The following is a 7,671-nucleotide window of genomic DNA, read 5'->3' on the forward strand; positions in this document are numbered from 1 at the left end:
ACAAATCTCAACACTCCCACAAAATCCAATGAATACCTAAGCCCTTCCACAACTTCAATAAATCAAGACATATTGGAAGAAAATTGAAACTTGGACAAATGTAGCTATTTACCTTAATCTTCTTGAAGTTTTGTGAATAAAAGTGTTGAATCTTGGTAGATTGATGTGTTAGTGCACTTAATTTTTGGAGACTTGAGTGGAATTTTACTTGATTTGAGGTTTTATGATGAAGAATTGCGTTTTTGGAGAAGGAAAGTGGTCAATTTCTTTTGTGAGTTAAAGGCTCGTGGGTGTTGTGTAATCGGGTTAAGGGGTTTAAAATCTCCAACCCAATTGTGAGGCACATGCTTAGTGTTAGGTTAGGTGTGTGCCTTTAAAAGATGGAATAGCCTCAGACTCGGGCGTTAACATGGGAGGCTCCTAAACTATCAACGAGGGAAGTTTTTCCCTGCTGTGACTTTGTGATCATTTTGACTCCTCGACTCTTTCTACACCTCATTCTTCATGCCAATAGTGTTTTAAAAGGTATAGAGTGTAAGCGAATCATGAAAATTTCTCAAAACTCAATCTCAACCTCAAAAAGTACATTTTGGTCTCATGTGACCTTGAAACCTCGTTTTTGCCTCGAAACACATAATTCTCACTCCAATAAACTTAAGCATGATTTCAACACCCCTAAACTCATGCAAAACATGTTCGAAAATTATGTGAGCATTTGTATAAGTGATGGATGAATGACGCCTAACTTTCCTATCACACCAAAACATGAAAATTCCTATTCTAATACATTAAAGCTGAATAAATAAAATGGAAGAGAGTTGGGTTGCCTCCCAATAAGTGTTTATTTATAGTCTACAGGTCGACTTTGTTCCTTAAACTACTCTACACTATCAAGTGGCATGATTGTTCTCATTAGAGCAATCACATCCACAATAAGCTTTCAAGCATTGCCCATTGACCTTGGACGTCCACAAATGATCTTGAGACATCTCATCCATTATGCCATGTGGAAACATAGCTACAATGATGAATGGAACCCACCATCTAGACCTTTACTGACCTGGAAAGAGTTTGAGGTAAGAATTGAACATGAGAAATTTCTAATCTTGAACAATCTCAAACTTTTTTTTCCTTAATGTGCCTGTCATGCATCTCTTAGTCTTTTCTTTATATAGCTTGGTATTCTCACATGATCCCAACATGAATTCATCGAGCTTATTGAGTTGTAGAATAATATGTTTCCGGTGACTTCATATCAAAATTGAGCATGCGAGTCACCCAATTGACATGCCTTGCTGTGCACCAACTGATATGGGGATATGCCAATAGGAGTTTTAAAAGCCATTTGGTATACTCACAGTACATCATCTAACTTCTTTGACCAATCTATATGAAATGCATTAACTATTGCTTCACGAATCTTTTTTCAGTTCCCTATTGGAAATTTTCATCTGCCCCCTTGTCTGAGAATGATAGGGAGTCAAAATACAATGATTAACTCTATACTCAGCCAACAAAGCTGAGAATTTGCAGTTGCAAAAATACTTTCTACTAGGGCTGAACAACGAAATCGTCAAACCACAAAATCGAACCGAAATCATTTTTCTGAAACTGTTGGTTTGATTCAACGTGGATCCGTCAATGTTTTGGTTTTGAATCGAATCAAACCACTTCGAAATGATTTGGTTTAGGTTTCAGTTTTTGCAAACGTTTTAAAACGCCAAACCATTTACAAAAAAATAAGTTTGAAAATAAATTAATCTAAATTTTATTTAACCTAATTAAAACATAACACATTTCAATTGAAAAGATACACCCATATTAGATCTAATTCAATTAAACTCAATTCGATAATTGCGCATCTCAATTAATTAATTTAATCATATCCAAATACCCATTAGTCATCACAATTGTAAATGTAAAATCCTCAAATTGGATCAAGTGTTAAACAATTGTAGCCAAACGATATTCGTCGATACTCCATTACAATTGAGTAGACACTTAATATAGATTTTAATTCAAACTTGCACATTTCATTTCGTTCTACTAATAAATTTCTCAGATTTTGCCTAAATTCAAGTCAGATAATCCAAATTCTTTTATTTTTTGGTAATTTTTTCTATGTTTTTTGTGGTACTTATTTTTTTTTTCTAATAATTTTCGGGCTTCCTTAAAGTAATTCGCTAATATTTAGATGGAGTAAAAACATTGGATGATTTACAAAAAGTCACAGTAGCTAGGTATATTGTGTCTGAATTTTTTAATTCATTTTTTATTATTTATTTTATATTATTTAACTATAATGAATGAATTCATGTACTATATTTTAATATTTATGAAGAGAATGAATTGTGTATTACAATTGTAGATTGACACCATTAATATCGACTATGAAATTAAAATTTTTATATCATGTTGTTGTATTATAATGATTATAATTATGTAACTTTGATTTGTAATTTTTTAATAATACAATTTATATTTTAACGTGAAATTTTATGCTAATATTTATGATTTAACTTTTTTGATATATATATTTAATTTTTTCATTATTAAACCATGGTTTTAAACCGAACCAAACCGAAAAAAATGATTTAGATTGGTTTCGTTTAGAAATTGAAGTGGTTTGGTTTGGTTTGGTTTGAAAAAATTCCAAATCACTTTAAATGGTTTGGTTTGAAAATTTTCTCAAATCGTCCAAATCGAACCGTTTTCATCTCTACTTTCTACCATCACTAATAATCATCGTGGATTGCCATACCTTAAGAAAATGTTCTCCCTTAAGAATTGAATCACAAACTCTCTGTTGTTGGTAAAGTTATAGCCTCAATTCATTTGACACTTAATCCACTACAACCAAAATGTACTATTGATTGTATGAGGAGGGAAATGGCTCCATAAAGTCAATGTTCCAAACATCAGATATTCTACTTCTAAAATGTTGCTCAAGGGCACCTCGTCATTTCTTGAGATGTTTCCTATCCTTCGGTACTTATCACATCTCTTCACCAAATCATAAGCATCCTTGAATAGCGTAGGTTAATAAAAACCTGATTATGGAACTTTTACTACTGTCTTAGTTGCTGCAAAGTGCTCATCGTATGGTGAAGAATGATAATGCTCCAATAGTGATTTTGTTCTTCTTCTAACACACAATGATGAATTATTTGATCTAGATGTCGTTTATAGAGAAATAGATCATTCCAAAGTAGTGCTTAAGATTATTATAAAATTTCTTCTTCTCATGACTCGAGTATTTCAGAGGAATGACAGAATTGACCAAATAATTTACATAATTTGCATACTATGGTGTTGTCCCAATCTAAAAAGCATCTCATCTGGGAATACTTCATTGATCTCATTGGTAGGATTTTATTCTTGATATTCTAAACTAAATAGGTGATCTGTAACTATATTCTCACTCTCATTTTTTTTATCGCAGATCTCTAAATCAAACTCCTACGATAGAAGTGTTCATCAAATGAATCTTTACTTCGCATCCTTGTATTTCAACCCTGCGTGATCCATGTACACAATCACTTTTGACCGATCAAATATGGCCTGAATTTGTCGAAGGTGAATATCACTATCAAAAGGTCTTTCTCTATAGTAGTTTAGTTCAACTGAGCCTCAACAATAGTTTGCTGGATTACTGAATCACATATCTCAACAATAATCTTGTCATTGAACTAACTCAAAACTATCTTAACTGTGTAGTCATTATCATTACACATTAACTCAAACGGTGATTCCAATCAAGAGCAACCAATACTAGAGCTGAAACCAACTTTTCTTTTAGAGTGTTGAAAGTGACTAAAAACTCTTCAAAAAAGTGAAAATGAACACCCTTTCCAACAAGCTGTAGAGAGTTTTCATGATTTTGAAGAAATCTTTAGTGAAGTGATTATATGATCTAGCATGTTCTAAGAAGTTTATTATTTTCTTCATCAAAATTGGTGGAGTAAGCTTCTTAATTACTTGTATTTTTGCCTTATCAACCTCAATACTTGTAGCTGATATCAGATGTCCCAACATAATTTCTTCTTGAACTATAAAGTGACAATTTTTCCAAAGCACCAGGTTGGTATCCTTACAATGCTGTAATACTAACACCAAGTGATCTAAGCATTCATTGAATACTATTAGAATTTGATTGTACCCAAAATATCCATCCAAAAAATAGTAGTATGCATGCTTTATAAATCTCTCCAACATATCAATGAAAGGAAGTGGAAAATGGTGCTTTTGAGTAGCGCTGTTGAGTACCATGACTTTTCACAAGAATGAGCTCAGTATTTTCATTTGGAACTAAAGTGATTTCTCATTTCTTAAGCATACCGTAGGTAAGTAGGCAACTGTTTGATCTCAAGTGTTGGAGCTTGTTGAGTAGATGGTAAATGCTTTGTGGGACCTTTACCAAGCTCCAACCACGATCGCTTGAAAAATGGGGTAATGCTGCCAAGTATGTAACACATTCTTTTGATTCCCTTTTTTTTAGATGGCAAGTCCTAAGAATATACCAACAAGCCTCAAGCATATTTTAAGGATGATTAAATCTGAATCTTTGTCACGATCTTCGTCAATTTGAAAGCAAAAATACGATTCATTCTAAAATTTAAATGCCTTGAAGAAGTTGATTGTTAATTCTTCTTCATCTAGTATTGAAATCAACTTTGGATATCTATCAATGTTCTGGATATCTTCAACAGTGCCTATAAGGTGTTTGATTGTCTTATCAACTAGCTACAATAAAACTATAGCGACTTTTACATCCTTCCAAACTTAATTTTCTAATAGAGAAAATGTATTATGTTAATACTCCATCCTAAATCACATGGTGCTTTATTTATATCTCTGTTACCAATATAGTAAGGAATAGTTAAAAGTCCCTGGATTTTTTAATTTAGATGGTAACTTGTGTTAGAGTATCGCATTGCACTCTTCTGTCAGCATAACTGTTTCATTATCCTCCAACATTTCCTTTCATTGTCCTTCAACTTCCTCTTGTAAGACATTATATCTTTCATAAACTTGGCATAGCTAGCATCTAAGCTAAAGTTTTTGCAAACGGTATGTTGATATGCACATTCTTAAACACCTCCAAAAAATTTACGAACAGCTTATCAGGATTGTGTTTTCACAGTCTCTACGAAAATGGAATCAGAGGTACATAACCTTTGACAAGAGCAGTTGCCTTAACTTATGGACCGTATAAAGACTTTATAACTTATGGATCGTATAAAGACTTTACTTGATTTTCTTCTATGGTTTTGTGACTGATCCTCGTGTTTCTTGCCCATGTTAGGTACATTTTCTATATTAGTAACTAATTGTTTCGTGTGTATTTTTGGTAACTGAACTCTACTACGTATTAGTGATGACTTTGACCTATTCCTTTAGATTTATCTCTGGAAAAAGTTCCTTGAGTTCTACCTAATAATGTTGCTGTTATCTGTCCTACATGCTATTCCAAATTCTTGATAAAAAACTTTTGCGGTCGCATGGAACAATGAAAATGCACCTCTAAATTCCCTACAGGTGTTTGTGTGACCGCATGGTTATTGCTATTTTTTTCTGCTGGACATCTTTTAGTATTTTAGCCATAGCTTTCTCTCCTGATATCCGATTAATATGATTCAAGTTGTGTTGGAAAGCTAACTCAAAGGCTACAACTTTTTTCTAGATGTCATCTTCCAATTCAATCGTTTGGCATGTCAAAAATGGGTCCCGATTTGAGGCTAGAAATGGTGCGTAACTTTTTCGATTGGGAATTGATATGTGATCAAACTTTGACGATATTTTATCCCTTTGACTTCCTTTCTCATCCACTTGACCTCTAACACTTTCAAATTTTCATCATAAGTTTAGACACGAGTTTGAAATATTTGCACTTTAGTTCCTGAACTTTCATTTTCTTTCACTTTGGCCCTTTTCGCTCTTTTCTTCCATCTTCCATCTTTTCTACCAAAATACAACCTGAATCAAAACATAATATAATGAGTACATTTTGGTATTAAATAATCACATGAATGTAATAATGAAGAGGGAGAAATATTATATTTTACACTCCTATCACCTTTTAGTTCTAAAAGTTTGTCTCAGTCTTCATGGTGTACAAAGAGATCAAGTCTTTCAATGAAGGCGTTTTATCCTGACATTGTTGTTATTGTTGCCGTTGAAAACCTGGTGGTCTATTCTGATAATTTTCTCTGTCCTTGTCCTTGATCGTTAGTTTAAGAGAAATTTGGATGATTCCTCCATCTTGAATTGAAAGTGTTGGAGTGGGGGTTATTCTACTGTCTTTAAAACTTCTGTGCATGGCTAACTTCCTCCAACTGAGTAACATACATGGAGGTTAAAGGGAAACTTGCAGTAATGTGATCTGCCCCGCAACCTATGCGTATAGGTGGTTGGTATACCATTTTTAATAGATTATGATAAGTTATCTACTTTCTTTGTAAGCTCCTCAATCTGTACCACTAGTGCAGTCACCACATCAAAGTTATGCACTCTTATTGATTTCTTTGTCGATCAAACACATCACTAATTATTTACTATTCTCTCATATAGTTCATAAGACTCATCAATGCCCATCTTCATAACTGAATCACACACTGAAGCATCTACCATGTTATGGTATTCTAGATGTAATCCATAGTAGAAAATGTATACATGAGCTTGTTTAGGAATGTCAAGATTAGGACACTTCCTAAACAAATCCTTGAATCTTGCCTAAACTTCCTTCTATTTAATTGTATAAACTTCATTCTGAATTTGGTAGACTTGAGATGGAGGGAAAAACTTCACAGTGAACTTTTGCATTATGTCATTCCAAGTTAAGATGCTCTTGCCAAGTAAAGGGTGTATCCATTCTCTTGCGAACTCGTCAAGGTGTGAGAAAATAACCACATTCAAAAGGCATATGTTGACATCCCTTCGTTACTAATAACTTTGCACAACATCATAAAAGTTTGTATGTGCTCATGTGGATTTTGTGGGTTTCCCAAAGAACTTGGTGTCCAGGTGATTTTGTAAGACGTTATAAGATTTGATCGAAGGTGAAAGTTAATAGAGGGTAAATAATTGCAGGTTGAACTAGTGCAGACAATGGAATCACATAATCTCCAACTAATATAGGGGCTTCATCAACGATAACCCTACTTTGCTGAATTGACTATTACAATTGAAGTGGATCTTGAATTTGACTCTAGTTTCGATTATGACTCTCGGCCATTTCTCTTGCTTCTCTTTGTTATGTTCTCCACTGTCTAGAAGTTCTAACTCAAGGTCTAATGGAGCGAACTCGATCTCGTCAAAATCTTGCATAAATTGGTGATTGCCTTAAAAAAATAAGAGAATTAGATTGTGTGATTATAGCCTTAAAACAAAGAAAATAATCGAATTTAATATAAATTGATAAACTAGAATTAACTCAATTATTCCTGGGCAACAACAGCAAAAACTTGTTCGAGAAAATCCCGCAAAAGAGTACGAGATGGTTGATAAGTAATATGTAATGAGTATGTATATCATCACACGAGAATAAAGCTCAATCATAGAGTACTAATTCTAATCAAATACAAATGCACTGTTGTTTTGTAATTATCCTAAGTTATACTATGAATCCTGTAAAGATTGGTTATTATTTTTTTTTTTTTTTATCAATTAAGG

Source organism: Olea europaea, unplaced genomic scaffold (assembly GCF_002742605.1).
Source record: "Olea europaea var. sylvestris unplaced genomic scaffold, O_europaea_v1 scaffold213, whole genome shotgun sequence".
Lineage (NCBI taxonomy): Eukaryota > Viridiplantae > Streptophyta > Magnoliopsida > Lamiales > Oleaceae > Olea > Olea europaea.